Raw genomic sequence first — 17,034 nt, forward strand, 5'->3', positions numbered from 1 at the left:
GTGCTGGGGTACAGGTTCCAAAGTCTGGGAAAAGCAGCTCTGTGAGCACCCACACTTAGCTACTCCCCTTCTCCTGGACCAGTCAAGCTGTCCCCGTGCAAACGCCAGTCTGCTCGGTGGCCACATCTACTGACCGGCATCCTTCGGCTTCCCGAGCCTTGTGACGACCTCGCGTCTCACCCACCCTGTCATGATGGGATATGGTGACTTCAAAATAGAAACGGAGACTCTTCATAGAGTTTCGTATTGATTCATTTCCTTTCATCTCCTCCAAGATACTATAAAAAATCCAAGAGCAGCAGATGACATTTTGGGGCGGGGAGGTAGCCCAAACCATAGGGGGCCGATAAGTCTTTCCTAAATTAGACAGACCTGAATCAGTCAGATGTCAGAGTTCAGAATATTTGTATTCTTAATATTTTATCTGTTGCTTCTTTGTCTTTCCTATGAATAACCCAAGTCACTTACTTTCCCCCGGGGCCAAAGCCACCCCTGGTAAGCAGGTGGGAGCGGGGGGACACGGGCCGTTGCTGGCCGCCCAGGGCAGGGAGAGGGGCTGGGGGCTCCGGGTCTCACTCCGTCCTCGTCAGCCCCTCCTCGAAGGGAGGCTCGGTAGCAGCTCCCCGAGGTGGGTCCCCACCCTCTGGGGTGCTGTGAGCTCAGCGCCGTCCTCCAGGGAAGGGCAGGTCTCATTTCTCGTCAGAACAGCCACATGCTGTTCGCCCTGGAACAGCCTCCAGCCAGCGTTCCAGTTGGGAACCGGGAATAGGTACAAGTGAAACCTTGACTGAAAGCGTAATTTCTCATGTTGGAAAAAGGCACAACTACGTGTCTCATGAAAGAGTGGTTGAAAGGGAGCAGAGGGTTGGAAAATACGGTTGGTCGTAATCAGATAGTGAAGCCACAGATTGTTAAAGGGGAAAATGACCTCTTGTCCTCTGTCTCTGTCTCTCTCCCCCTCATTTGACCAAGGTTGATAGCGGAGTCATTTGAGACAAGAGAGGTCATCGGGTAGGGACTTGTGTGCCCACACCTGCAGCACGTGACAACCCCACCCAGTTGGGAGACCGGAAGCTTCTGACACATCCCTCCACCCCAAGTGGCGCATGCGGCTCTGGGGGACGGAACAGGACCAGGAGAAAAAGTACAAGAGTGGGGGTCAGGCTCCGAGCCCAGGGCCGATGACAGCCCTCACTTAATGGTGACTGGAAATGCACAGTGACGTTTCTCTAGGTCACCGGGACTGAGACCCCGACATCTGGTAGGATAAACATACCTGTTCGGAGAGTTTGATACCCAAGCCCCCACAAAAGCAGTGAGGCCTTTATACACAAGGCCTTCATCGCGAGGGCGATTAAGTCTCGTGGCCCGCTTTGTAAAAGGAACACGTTTGAAATAAAGTAAATCAGTGATGGCAGCGGATAAGGAGCTCGTCAGGTATGGTTTCAGAGGAGGCCGAGGGGCGTCGGAGAGAGGCAAGGGGGCCCAGCCCCCGCCCGTCTCCTCTCGCGAGGCGGCTGGGGCCGAACCCGCTGGCACTGCGACAGGACCCCGCGGGACCTCGGGGGGCCCAGGGAGCAGGGTTTCTTGTGCAGGCCCCGTCCCGTGTCCCCCCTCCCCTCGCACAGAACCTCACCCCTGCAACTATTTCTCTGCACGCTAAGGCCCCGACTGGCCAAATGGTGGCTGCAAATCCCCCGGGGGAATCCCTCCGTCCCCACACCCTCTGACCCCGTGACCGTCTCCTGCTAGAGCCCCATGAGATGCTCTGCCTGGGCTCCTCCAGCCGCCGGCCCTGTCGTGGGGTACGCGCTCACGCAGGCAGTGCCCGGGGTTGCGTTTCCCCCACGGGCTTCAGGCAGGGTCTGTTGGCTGACACCCGCCCGTGCCCGCCCGTTAGAAGGCTGTTTGTGAACGTGAGGGTGGTTCTGGAAAGCAGACTAAGGCAGGATGCAAGGTTTGAGCCACTGGGTACAACGTTACAAGCCTGGAGAAAAGACTCTGTGCCAAAGTACTGGCCGCTGTCCCCTCTCAGGGAGGGACTTTCCTGCATCTTCACAGATTTCTGCAACGGGCCTTCAGGAATTTCACCGTCAGACGCAAACCAAACCAAATGCACCTGGAGTGATTTGGGACGTGGGATGGGGAGTCGCACGGGGAAGTACAGGCATTCATTGAGCAGTCACGGTATTTATGAAGCACTTGCTGGATGCCGGACCCGTCCTAGGTTCTCGAGATCCAGTCGGCAAAAGGCGAGTGAACACTCCTCCCTCTGGTGGCATAGAGAATGTTCAGGGGTGGAGAGAGGGGCAGGTGCGGGGGGCTGAGGGCTGCAGCCAGATGGGGCGCCCAGGGAATGTCTCCCCGAGAAAGCGATATTCACTTCAGGACCCAGAGGGAGTGTGGAGACAGAGCCACGTGGCCCTCTGGAGGAAGGACGTCTCAGGCAGAGGCAAGGGCCCACACACAGGTCTGGAGGCCTGGAGAGTGTGGGGGTTGGTGAGCGGGGTGGTTGGAGGAGGGGAGGCGGGGCCCCCCGAGGGTTTTTAGGTGAGAAAAATGAGATCATGGGAGTATGTAGAGCAGAGTCATCCAAGAGGGAAGGGAAATGTGGTGAAATAGGAGACGAAGGAAGGATTGTGGAGTGTGAGGTACCCCGGGAGCGTCTCCCTTACACACGGAAGGGAGAGGATTTTGTATCAGATTGATAGAATGAAAGAAACTAGCTGCTTGGCATAATCAGGAAAATTAAAAATAATTAATAGGAGATTTTGCCCGAATTTTTTATCTTATAATGTTACTTCATCAGCCTCGTCAGATTTTCAATGCCCACCGGATCTGACAGTCACCATCACGCAGGAGCATTTCACTTAAAGCAGGATCCGGCCGGCTTCGGGCCACCAGACACATCTGTCCACCAATTGTCATCCACCAGCTTACAAACCAGGTCCGAGGTTTGCCAAGCGCACCCACACGCGGGCAGCCGGTGGCTGTGAAAATCCCACGTGGCGCTCAGCAGAAGCCAGGGTAAGACAGGAAACCATCGTGGACTTTTTTGTTTGTTACTGTCTGTTGCCGTGTGACAAATCACCTCAAAACTCAGCAGCTTAGAAACAAACACTACCACAAAGAAACGGCAGTCAGAAGAGCGTGCTGCCGGTGTAAAGACAGGTGTAGACCGATGGGACAGAGAGCCTAGAAATAAACGCTCGCCTGCATAGATGGCCATGACTTTTGACAGAGGAGCCCCACAACTCAACGGGGCAGGGACAGTCCCTTCCGCAGACGTGGCTGGGGAAATGGCATCTCCGTGTGCAAAAGAATGAAGTTGGACCCCTAGCTTATGCCACATATAAAAATGAACTCAAAGTGAATAAAAAACCCAAATGTGAGCCCTAATATGAAAATCTTAGAAGAACGCCTAGGGGGAAAGCTTCGTGACATTCGATTTGGTGATAATTTCTTGGATGTGACACCAAAAGCACGGGAGACAGATGTAAACTTGGACAAATTGGACTCTTTAACATTTAAAAATTTCTGTGCATCGAAGGACACAGTCAACAGAGTGAAAAGGCAGTCTGTGGAGTGAGAGAGCATATTGCAAATCAGAGGTCTGATGAGTTAGCATCCAAATACATAAAGATCGCCTACAAGTCAACAACAACAAAACAAACGCCCTGATTAAAAAACGGGCAAAGGACTTGAATAGACATTTCCCCAGAGAAGACACACAAATGACCAACAAGCACATGAAAATATGTTCAACATCCCCACTCACCAGGGAAGTGCAATTCGAAGCCACAATGAGATACTGTGTCACACCCACTGGGATGGCTGCCATCAAAAACAAAAACAGGAACAAAACCAGAAAATAACAAGTACTAGAGAAGACATGAAGAAATTAAATCCCTTGTGCACTGCTGGTGGGATCACAAAATGATGCAGCCACTATGGAAGACAGAACGGGAATGCCTAAAAAAATTAAAAATGGAATTATTACATGACCTGGCAATTTCACTTTTGGGTCTTTTTCCTGAAGAATTGGAAGCAAGAGTTCAGATATTTGTACACCGTGTTCATCGGTGCATTATGTACAAGATCTAAGAGGCTCCCATCAGTGGACAAATAGATAAACCAAATGGGGTGTATGCAAACAATGGAACATTATGCAGCCTTTAAAAGGAAATAAATGCTGACACCCGCTGCGACACACATGGTCCTTGAGGACATTATTCTCAGGCACACAGAACACAAATACCGTGTGGTTCCGCTCATGAGAGCTACTCAGCGCAGTCTGATTCATGGAAGTAGAGGGTAGAATAGTGACTACCAGGGGCAGGAAAGAACACGGGTAGTTTCGCATCTCCTGGGGGCTGGGAATCTGTGAGGAGGTGCTTCTGCTGGGCTCTCTCCCAAGGCTGTACCTGGAGATGGGACCGAGGGGCACCTGCATCTACCGTGCACGCCTCTCCTCGGAGCAGCCTTGGGAAGGCAGCCACGGAATAAGAGCGAGGGCCAAGCCAGATGGAAGGCTCGGTCGCCCTGTCACCTCATCTCAGAAGTGGCTGCCCGTGGCCTTTGTCAGATTCTATTCACCAGAAGTGAGGCACTAGACCTTCCAGCCACACTCAAGGGTGTTTGGGTGTGGGAGGGTGTTACATGACATGTTTGTCCTTGACTTCTAGTGCACGGCATGACCGTTTCTCTCTGTTGTTCACTGTGGGTATCTAGTGTGGGGGGAAGGCAGCGGATGAAGACATGACCTGCTTAGTCACTGTAATATACTCTTGACTGTGGTTTTAGGCATGATATTTGGTACTGTAGATAGTGTGTGCGTTTTCTTGTGGGACAACGCCATCGAAAATTGTTGTTTTTACAACAAGCAAGGCAACTTTAATAATGTAAGACAAATGTTGTAGAAAACACCGGTCTCATGCCTGCTCAGTGCTCTCTTTTCTGGGTAGAGCACCCCATTGATACCTTGGTAAGCTCTTCCTCCTTCATTCTGAGGGTGTCTTATTCCCGTAAACTAATCTGATTCTTTGTCCAAAAGACCAGAGGCACGTGGGCTCCGTGCGATGACAGAAACACCCTAGACTGACTGCCTACGGTAGCTGCCAAGAGCCACCTCCGGTACTGGTTATTAGTATTGTGCTCTACTTGCTTACCTCCAGCTTTTTTTTTTTTTTTTTTTTTTTTTTTTAACGTTTATTTATTTTTGGGACAGAGAGAGACAGAGCATGAACGGGGGCGGGGCAGAGAGAGAGGGAGACACAGAATCGGAAACAGGCTCCAGGCTCCGAGCCATCAGCCCAGAGCCTGACGCGGGGCTCGAACTCACGGACCGCAAGATCGTGACCTGGCTGAAGTCGGACGCTTAACCGACTGCGCCACCCAGGCGCCCCGCTTACCTCCAGCTTTGATCTCATTACCCACCCAGCACATTTCCAATAAATTATTCACTAAAGTTTCTCAGATCTGACTTACGGTGCTTGCAAACAAAGAAGCTAACTCAATACAGATGCCTCCTCTGTGCTAGGTACCGTGCTGGGCATCAGGAACCCCAGGATGAAAGATCCAGCATTTGGAGGAGCTCCCAGCCCAGTAGGGGAGACAACACACAGAAGAATAATTAGAACACAAGGTGGTAAATCCCATAAAGCAAGTGCCCCAGTTGTGTTCTGTGACTTTGGAGAGTCAACAGAATATTTTAACCAAGAATCGGTAATTAGATTAAATCCCAAGAGAAGGAACAGAGAAGAGAAGTGGTAGAACAAAGAATGTCCCAGAAGAAGGAACAGAATGAAAATTACTTATGGTCCAGGACTGGATTTTTTTTTCTTTCTGTTTCATTTATTGACGCATTTGCTACGCCTGGCCACATACTGGCATTGGAGGACTATCTGATAAATGCACCAGGGCACAGGGGCACCAGAACCTGTGTGGTTGGGCGAGGGTGACAGGGGATAAGGCTGGGGAGGGGCAGCTGGATCAAAGCATGCAGACCAGTGCTATGGGTTTGGAGTGAGGTTCAGAGGTTGGGGGGACCACTGAGGATTTTGAATCAACAGAGTGACATGATTAACTGTGTTCTTTATTGGTTAAGTTCGTGAATAGCATAGAGGGCAAGTCTGGAGGGGGATTCCATTTAGGAAGTGCCCATGATGATCCATGTGACATAGTTTGAAATAACAGCATTCCACAGACAATGCATTCTCCCAATCTCAACTGAATGCTCCTTTAACGGCTGAAAACCAGAGGCTCTCGTGGTCAAGCAGCCACCAGATCAAGGAGCCGAGTTTCAGTCTGTGCCTTTGTGATTCCGGGACCCAGTCTTAACCACAATGCCTTCCTGGCGAAACACTGAGGAAAGCCTCAACCAGGCCAGTGGCAACCAGAATGGCGGAGAGGAGGGGTTTTAGGGATGATTAGGGTCCCAGCAGCAAGATGAGCATGAAGCTTCTGAGAAAAGGGAATTTAGCGGGACCTAAATGATTTCTTGTGACTGTCCTATGGGTCCCCCACACTCCTTTGCCTACTGTGATCTGGCCACTGGCTGGTCACTCTGCGGGTCGGGTCGGATGCTCCAGCTTAGCCCTCACGTGTCCACTTCTAGATCACCCTCTGTTTTCTCTGTCACTTAACTCAGTGGTTCACTCAGGTGGAGATGGTGAGGGTGTGGACAGCTGAGCCCCAGTTCCCGGAGGTGCTGAATCCACACATCCACTGGCCAAAGGGTGATAGAAATCTTTTTGATTTGTTTCATTGATGTACAAGAATAAAAAAAAAAACAACACTTGAAATCCCATTATTTCATTAAAAATTAAAGGATGCATTAGAATGGTTTTTCCATTATTTAATTAAAAATTAATTTTCCAAACTTCTGCAGAGTTGGAATGGCTTTGGCTTGATGGCCATCTAGATTTAATAAAATAGTGATTTCAAAGCTTTTTTGGCCGAGAGGGTGGCTGTGTCGGAAGGGTGGAGCCTGGGTTCTGTGTTGAGCCCATGGCCATCCTGTGCAGATTCCGTGGCTGGGGAGGGTGGATGGGGTTTGGAAGAATTGCTGGGAGGATGGATGTGGCCAAGGGTTGTGGATGGGCTCGCTGTGGCTGAGCCCTTTGGGAAGCACGGGGCAGGAGCAGGGGACCAGTCGCTGGGAGAGAGCTGGGTGCACGGGCTGGGAGGTGCTGAGTGCAGCGAATGCACTGCGTAGCAGCCTAAAGCGCGGAGTGTTCTGAAGGGGAGCAGGGGACTGTTTCGAGGGACACTGGTTGAGAATAAGATGGTTAAATTGATGTATAACTTGCCCTAAAATGCAGGGTGTGGCAATTGAGGGGATTCCTTCATTTCAATAACCTCCACTTTTGGGTGGTTTTATGTAGGTCACAACCTAGAGCTATTCTTTCAGAGAAACGCGAGCCTCTCTCAGGATTTCCCGCTCAAGCGTTCTAGCTGGCAACCAGCTCCGTTGTCGGCATCTTGGAGGGACAGCAAGACGTGTTGACTAGAGTTTGTTTGGAAGTCGTTGGAATTGTGAGACCAAATTTTGAGTTCATTTTCTTTCTCTTCACAATTCTTCCTTAGATATTATAGGATCAGAAAGTTACCAAACAGGGACGCCTGGGTGGCTCGGTCGGTTCAGCATCCAACTCTAGATTTCGGCTCAGGTCATGATCTCACGGTTCGTGGTTCGAACCCCACGTCAGGCTCTGTGCTGGTTGTGCAGAGGCTGCCTGGAATTCTCTCTTCCTCTCTCTGCCTCTTCCCCACTCACACTCTCTATCTCTCTCTCTAAAAATAAATAAATAAACTTTAAAAAAAGAGGAAGTTACAGAACATTTCCTGGCAGTATTTCACTGCTTTCATGCCTGATTTTTAAATGCATATTTACCATTTTATTTTACTTTTTATTCTTCATCGGAGCTTCTGGCCCACACTGATGCTTAACCAGCCATTAGTTTTTATTAGTCAAGGCAAGACGGATGACACCAATATGAGCAGCGAAACATGCTGACCTGCTTTTACGGATGAAAAGGAAGAACTCACAGGCCTGCTACCTTTCTACTTTGTCTCTTTTAGCTAGGTTATTTACTTTGTGAAAATGCTGGTGCTTTTTCTACTTCCTCTGGAAATGTAGGCGGCTCTTTTCTTCTCCTAAATGGGGCTATGGACCAATGTCCAAGTATGCTCATTGCATTGTTACATCACCTCACTTGCCACTCTGAAGCCATCACGTGCCTCATGGCAGGGTGAGAAATGGGTACTGAAAGCATAGGGAGTCAGGGGAAGGTGGAGTAAGAGCACACAGGGTAGGTGTCCCCACCCCAAAATCTGACCTTTCTTGCTTGCGTTTCTTGTGGGCTTGTCTTCATCCTGGAAGCCAAGAGAAGGCAAGCCACAGGTATTTATGTATTTTGGTAATACACTGCACTGTGGTCTTTTTTCCTTCTCAAGACCGTGATCCAAGGGATGACCCAGCAGCAGTATTTCAGTTCCTAGCGGCCCTCCAAGAAAACGGCCCCACTCTTCCAGAAACCTAGTGCGGTGTCTCCAGACCTTCCAGCGTATGAGGGCACAGCTTTACATGGTGATTTGCAGGATCAGGTTCCTCAGATACTGTCCTTGCTGCCATAGCTCTGGTTCCATTAAATAAACACACCCTGAGGAACTAGCCAGAAATACAACACTCACCAGAAAGGCATGGTTTTAGTAAGAGACCATTCAGGTTGGGATGGACACCATCTCCTCTGGAATGATGCACAGCGGAACATGGCAGACTACAGAGCTCCCACAGCCAAGCTTCCTCCCAGGGCCTCCGATGCTGCACCTCATGTTCCCCTCTCTCCACACCCTACCCCTACATGCACTACACTCACCTGGGGAAGTTTAGGGTTTTTCTTATTTCATCAAATGGGTAACAAATTATTTCCATTGAAACAAATATCACTTCCAAAGACACTCTCTTCCTCACAGGATTCCGTTTTGGGAGCTTCCTTCTCCATATCTCCCAGAGTCCTACACCACTTCATACTCAATGCTCGCAAGCCCAGTTGGCTGTTGGCCTTCCTACACCACATTCTTTTAGTGCTTTCGCTTCATATCTACCTCACCTGAGGCACTGAGGGGATGCTCTAAGAGGGAGGAAGGAACATATGTGCACCACAGTTCTTCAACTTCTCATTACCCCCATTTTCTAGAATCTTCTTCCTCCTATAAACACGTGCGTTGCCCAGTGATGCCTCACTTTAATCTTTGATTTGACATCTGTTCAGCCCTTGTGCTCTCCTCATACCGTATTTTTTTCATATCATTGTTTTTACTCAGTTTCATAATCCTGTTTTTTTTTCCAGCTTTCAAATCTTCTGATTTGGGACATGAACTTCATTATTTTATTAAAAGGTTGTTGTTTGAACACTGTTCCAGAGGCCCAGTGTCTCACTTTGGAATGGCAGAGTTGAGTCAAGTACACATGCAAACATAGTTGACTTAGTTTGCCAACCTTGAGTTTTCCAAAAGAAACATTTCATCATCTCCTCTGGTTATAAACTAAGTAGACGTGTGTCTCAGAAGACTGGCATTAAACCAGGACAAAGGTTCTGGTTTTTACAGAAACACAGAATTCAGGCTTTCCCCTGGTTTATCTCCACCTGTAGAGGAAACCAGGACCAGCCTACACATGTGGAGGGGCAGGGAACTCTAAACATCTTCAGCGTTCCACAAGTATTGAAGTTGAAGACTTAGGTCTCTTTGGGAAAAGTGACACATTGATTCGTGCTCACCTTAGGGAAGATACAAGATCTGGAAACCAAACGGCTCATAGAAATTCTATCTGGGGTTCTATATGGCACAGGCTTCCTTGGCCCCCTTGGGATTCCTGTTTCTCAGCGGCAGAGATTCTAATTTAACTTTCTATCCTCCAGTGCCTTGTAAGGAAACAGGGAGATTATTGAAACTGAGGGAAAAGCCTGTGTATTAGCGGTGACATGAGAAGATAGAAGGAGGCAAAGAGAAGGGACATTGGACTCCCAAGGCCAAACTACCCAAACCAAGCTTTGGTCTGGAAAGCACAGCCTGTCCCTCAAAGATGTAGTGATGTGTTCGTTTAAGCAGTAGGCAGCAATACAGATTGGCTTTGACTGTATGAATATCAAATTTGCATGGAAAGGAAAGTATGACTGTGTTTACATCTTCCCTGCTCAGACCCTGCAGGAAGGTACTGTTCGGCAAACACTGCCGGTCAAGACTCATCCTTGTAAGATGGCAACGGAGAACACATACATATTGCATGATTCTACTTCTCCCTGACTTTTGGAATAATTGTTTTTACAACTTTACTGGGGTATAATTGATAGACAAAGAATTGCACATCCTTAATGTGTACAATTTGATGAGTTTAGGCATAAATAGAGATATCTGACACTTCCCGAAGTTTTTTTTCCTTATTTTCCTGTGGTTTGTGGTGTGTGTGTGTGTGTGTGTGTGTGTGTGTGAACATAACATAAGATCTGCTCCCCTAACCAATTTTTAAGTGCACGCTGTACTGTTAAGTCCAGGCTCTATGTTGTGCAGCAGACACCCCCACCTTGCTCATCTTGCACGACTGAAATGTTATGCCCATTGAACAACGTCTCCCATTTCCCGTACCCCCCAGGCCCTGGTAGCCATTGTCATGATCTCCACTTGTGTGAACTTGACCATTTTAGATACCTCACATAAGTGCAATCACGTACTATTTGTCCTTCTGAGACTGGCTTTTTGCACTTAGCATAATGTCTGTGTTGTTGAAAGTGGCAGGATTTCTTTTCTTTTAAGGCTGAACATAAAATTCCAACTCATTCTAAGATATGGATCTTTTTCATATCTTTGTGCAAGATGCGGGGGAAAATATCTCTTCGCAATCCCAATTTTATTTTTTTAAGGATATATACCCAGAAGTGAGATTGTTTACATTAATCAGTGGTGAAAACTGGAAGCTTTTCTTTTAAGATCAGGAAGAAGACAAGGATGCCCACTCTTACCACTTCTATTCAACAAAGTGTGTAAGACCTAGCCAGATAAATTAGTCAAGAAAAAGAAATAAAAGAAATCTAAATCAGAAAGGAAGAAGTAAAATGGTCTATACTTGCAGATGATATGATCTTATGTTTAGAAAACCCTGAAGACTCCACAGAAAATAATTGCTGAACATATACGTTTAGTAGAGTTGCAGGATACAAAACCAACATACAAAAATTGGTTTATATCTATACACAATCACTGAACCATCTGAAAAGGGAACTAAGAAAACAATCCTCTTTACTATAACATCAAAAAGAATAAGACATTTAGAAGTTTATAAGAAAAAAAACGAAGGAGGTGAAAGATTTGCACACTGAAAACTACAAAACACCTGTGAAAGAAATCAAAGGAGATTTAAATAAATGGAAAGACATCCCATGTTCATGGATTGAAAGACTTAATATTGTTAGAAAGTTCATACTTCCCAAAGCAATCTACAGATTCAATGCTATCCCCACCAACGTCTCAATAGCATATATTTTTGGAAATAGAAAAGACCATTCTAAAATTCATGTGAAACTGTAGAAGACCCCAGATAGCCAAATCAATTTAGAGAAAAATAGACAAAGCTGGAGGCATCGCACTTCCAATTTCAAAATATATTACAAAGGTGCAGTAGTTAAAGCAATATGACACTGGCATAAAGGCACACACATATACTGATGGGACTGGATAAAAAGCCCACGGATAAACCCAAACATATAGTCAATGATCTTTGACAAGAGAGCCAAGAATACACAAGGGGTAAAGGGCAGTCTCTTCAACAAATGGTGTTGGGAAATCTAGATAAATCACATGAAAAATAAAATAAAATACAGTTGAGCATTTATTTACATAAAAAGCACAGACTACAAAAGTAAAAACATGCAAGCAGTACTCCGTAAAACTAAAAAGCTTCTGCACAGCAAAGAAGACAATCAAGGAAAGGGAAAAGGCAACCCATAGAATGGGAGAAAATATTTGCAAACCGTACAACTGAGAAGGGGTTAATTCCAAAGTATATAAAGAGTTCCTCCAACTCAATAACAGAAAACAAATAACTTGATTTAAAAATGAGCAAAGGACTTAACAGACACTTTTTCCAGTAAAGACATACAGATGGGCAACAGGCATATGCAAAAGTACTCAACGTCAGCAATCGTCAGGGAAATGCAAATCAAAGCCACAGTGACATGTCACCCCACACCTCTTACAATGGCTATCTTAAAAAAACCAAAACAACAAGTATTGGCGAGGATGGGGAAGAAAGAAGAACCCTCTTGCGCTGTTGGTGGGAATGCAAACTGGTGCAGCCGCTGTGGAGAACGGTGTGGAGGTGTCTCAAAAAACAGAGCTGCCAAAATGTTGCTTGGTTATACCATTTCAGGAAGAAAGCATTAGCTTGGGAGGCAGTCTGGTGTCATGGGAAAAGTGCAGGTTCAAGCTCTCTTTTGGCCATATTTTATATCATTTTAAGACCTGAGTTTTCTTTCCTGCAAAACAGAAATAAGAACATCTACCTCCTTGGGTTATTGTAAAGATTCAGTGAGATGATGTGCACATGCTAGGCAGTAAGTGATCACGAATATCAAAATCTTTCTTCCTTCTTCTTATGCAGCCACTTATGAGTCACTTATGCAATCAACCCATCAGCCTGTGAGCCACACCAAGGAACACCCAACGCTGTGGGCAAATCTGGGCATGGGCACAGGGAATGCTGCATGAAAACACATAGGAGGAGCGTGTGATGGTAGATGGAGGAAATGACTGAGGTTAGGGAAGGAGGAGGGCATCGAGCAGAACATTTTAAACATGGAGGAGTGAGGAAGGGTGGTCTCAGATCTGGATGGACGTTTTCACCCTCAACCTCTTTGCACAACTAGCTCTTAAACTACGAGTGGCCATCCGTGGGAGTTTCTTGCTCCTGTGCTAAATAATTGTGTGCAGACTGGAGACCTGCTTTGAACCCATCATCCAGTGGTTTATTGATCAGTATTATAAGGCGATAGTTTAGACTTTCTACAAATTGCTACGATATTTGCTTTGACAAGTTGCAAGTGTACCTTGCCCAGACTAAAGAAAGCTGCTGTTTGGCCATGTAAAATTGGAAATATGTCTTCTCCGTGCCCTGTCCAACATATCTTAATAAAATAGAGAAAGAATCCAACATTTTCCTTGCCATAGAGTCTAACTTCCAGGTTTATTAGCCCTTTGCTGCTAGTGAATCTTACTTGGATTTAAGTTCTAATAAGCAAAGAGGAAGGTGTGTGTAAGATTTGTTGACTGCTGATCATGACATTGATGCTGCTTGTTTTTCTTTCTTGTTGTATTTTATTTTTATTTTTCATACTATTTTTATTTTGAGCTGTTTTCATCTAGGGGAAGCTATATTATGTTTTTATTGGAAGGAAGGACTCTCAATATCTAGCAGGTGATGTGGGCTCCCCAGAGACAAAAAATTCCGAAAGTATCTTCAAAGACAGAAATACAGAGTCGGGAGAACGCCAACGACGCTGCACACTCTTTGGTGTTTTCTGTCACAATATGTATGATTGCACACCTGGTTCTTCCAGGGGAGACCTGGAGGTGTCCGTATGGTCATCGCCTCCCTTTACCTCACCCAGACCATTACCTCAGCAGCTCGGCTGTGTTATTGAGACATTTCAGCGTGAAATTTGTTTTTCCTCACTGAACTTTAAGCAGAATTTCAAGTGCCAAGTCTCCAAAGCCAAGTGGGGCTATTAAGAGATAATTACTAATTATGCTAATTTGAGAAGTAGCTGCCTTTTCCTTCCCTGGTCATTTTACGTGCAGCTCTCCAGAGACAGCGGTCCCCTCCGTGTGCTAATCACCTTCCCTCCGAGGTCCTCGGTGGAGGACGATGTGTCCTGAACCTCCACACCCTAGTCTGGGAAGGTTTATAGTCCATCAGAAAGTGAGGCAGGACTGGAGATCTTCTAGGACAGTCAATGTCCTCGTCATTGGTGATTTATGCTACTTATTAATTTGTCCCATGACAGAAATATTTATTGTCCTTCATACTCAGACCAGAAGAGTACATTTAATTTCTGATATATGTCTATTTTTCCCTCATCATCTCTGAATCTTGGTAATAAATCCTAAATATCTGAGTCCTCGGTAGTGTCGCGTCTGGTGGCGAATTCAGCACTATGGGCTTCATGGGTCTTGGATAATTATCACCCTTTCTCCTAAAAAGTTACTGTTTAGAAGAAAAATAAGTCATGCATCTCTGGGTTTGATGCGGATCACATACACATTGCATCTGTAATCGGCACACACCCGTGCACGTGAAACTGGCACATGGCGTGGTGGACGAATGGGCACGAGGTGATATTGGAAAATTCAACCGTCAGGTGGGTGTTGGCGAGGCGCCTTCGTCCCCAAGGGAGTGGGGGCACTTGCTTACCTGGTAAACTCGGGAGGCCTGATGGCGTCATCTGTCACTCTTCCACGGGCGGGAGCCCAAGGAAGACGTAGGGTCACCTGTCCTTGGGTACCTACCTCCCTGTCTCCTACCATAGCTCAGGCCACACTCCCACCTTCAGCCTTGTTTTTATTGGCCATGAAACCCATACTGGGACTTCCACTTTGCTCCTTACACCACTTCTCTACCTGTTCAGACCAGCAAGGGGCAGGAGCAGGGCTTTCAATGCGCTCTCAAAATGCTTGCAAGGACTGCTGCAGTGTAGACACAGCCAAACTAATGGAGCCAAGTGAGGAAAGTCAATGTGTCCTGCACAGGGCATGTTGCTGCTTGGAAGTCAGTTCTTGCAAACCCTCGGGGCACACTCAGCCAGCGGCTGGGCAGTACGATCACCTGATGCCTGGCCAGTCCAGAGGACACGAGGTCCCCGAAACAGGCCGGGGGCACCTAACCCCACGCTGAGTGACTCCAGGACATCAGCCAGCTCCGGGCTACGGCCAGGCTGGATCTGACTGTGCCTGCTTCCTGTTCCTTCTGAGGAGAGCTCGCGTTGCCACTTTCCCAGTGAGAAGGCAGTGAGGCGCTGGCTGACACTCCCAGTGTGGCTGGTATTGGCGGGGGGCCGTGAACACATCTGGGAGCACTGACTGCGGGCACAGGCGTCATTGCCTGTCCTTTGATGGACAGTGAATCCTCACATGACTGTGCTGAGGTTCCCTAAGCTTGACAAAGCGAGGCGACAGTGATCAGCAATTTGGAGACGGTTCTTACCCGTCTACCAGCTGTGTGATCTCAGGTGGGCTACATAACTTCTCGGGAACCGAGTCTTGTCTTGAGCTACAGATTCCAGTGAATGGGGCTGTGACCATCGCTGGGGCCTCGAAACTGATGGGTGATGCCTTTTCAGGAAGATAACTGATAAAGGGTTTCCTCTTTATCTGTTTGATTGTAGATTTACATGTGTAACTTCTGCCTTTGTAAGGAATAGAGTGTCGGCTCTGACATTTCTAGATCATTCCAGATGGTGGTAGACTTCTCACAGCTGCCTAGAATTTAATATGACTCTGAATTGTGTTTTCACGCCTCCAGAAGAGTCCTGATAAAAAAAAGTGGAGCTTAATTACCTTCTCTGGGTGCTTTATCCGTGCAACGTTAGATTGGTGCTTAGTGTTTATTTTCAGGACTTTCAAACTGCCCATTATTTGTTTTGCTCAAACCTCACCCGTTAAAAAAATAAATCTCCAAATTATGTATGCCTCAGGTCCATTAAGACAATTCACAAAACAATAATGTTCTAAGCAGTATCTAAAACAGATGTTCCAAATTCATGCCCCTAAGTTCCTCCAGGACAGAAGCCTAAGTGACAATGACTATTTTTTAACTTATAACTGAATCTTTGCACAGCTTCTGACACACAGGTGTTCAGAACAGTTGCTTTATAGTGACCGGCTATTTCCAAACAGAAATATGATATTTATTCATCACGTGAAAATTAATATTTGGGGGAAGAATTCACACAGCTCTTATGCAGGCAAACATCACATATTTTTGATAAGACTCCGTTTCATATAAAGGTAAGAAATCGCCAAGTGTATTACAGTTTTCATCCCGTTCTTTTCTTTTTCTGCGTATACGCTCTGCATGAGGAAGCAGGTGCAGGAAAGCACGCGATGGGAGCATCTCGTGTGGTTCCTGTGTGGAGAGCCAGTGGCTGCCTGTGGGGTGGGAACTGAGGGCGCTGGGAAGGCTCCCTTTTACCTCATCCAGAAAGATCCCTCTTGGTCTTGCCGTGGGTGACTAACACCACATTATAAGATTGCATCAGTAAAATCTCTTTTCTTACTAACAGGCAAGGCCCTCAGATGTGACAACATAATTTTCATTGTTTATGCTTCCTTGTGAAAGGGTATCCGATGGTTTCTGATGTCAGCTGGGTGACATGAGGTATTAAGAGAGACCAGTTGGAGAAAGAAAGTCTAGTGGGAAGGAGATGGGTAGAGTCAGGCCCCAGGCCGCAAGATCTCAGACTGAAGGCCCAGGACACCTGGGAGGCAGACACGCCTGGAGAGGTTGGTGGGTGACGTGGGGCCGCCATGGGAACTTGGCTGACCTGTTTCAGAAAAGCTTTAAGCTGAATGGCACAGAGTCCCCAGTAAAATATTCAGTGTCCCCGGCCAGCACTCACCCTAGGCACAGAACTGTCTCAGCCACGTGGGGAATTGGGAAAGAAAACTACATTGGGCCATGTCGACCTTAGGGTTCCACAATTGGACGAGTGCAGGATATGGAGCCCGGGGAAGGAACAGGACGCTCAGACACATAAACACAATCACAGAAACGCAGAGCCCATGTGTGTGAAATATCCATAGCCCGACGGTGCTACACGGTGTTTCTCAGGAGGTTTCTGGTGGGGTTTACGGAGCATTTTAAGGGCCTAAATCCTCTTTTGTTTGGCCAAAATGACATGGGAATTGAGCATCTCAGGTGAGGCTCTCTGTGAAGAGACTGTGAGTCAGCCTCAGCGTCTTGTGTGCAGAGGTCTGTTGGAC

Source organism: Lynx canadensis, chromosome B4 (assembly GCF_007474595.2).
Source record: "Lynx canadensis isolate LIC74 chromosome B4, mLynCan4.pri.v2, whole genome shotgun sequence".
NCBI classification, from domain to species: Eukaryota; Metazoa; Chordata; class Mammalia; order Carnivora; family Felidae; genus Lynx; species Lynx canadensis.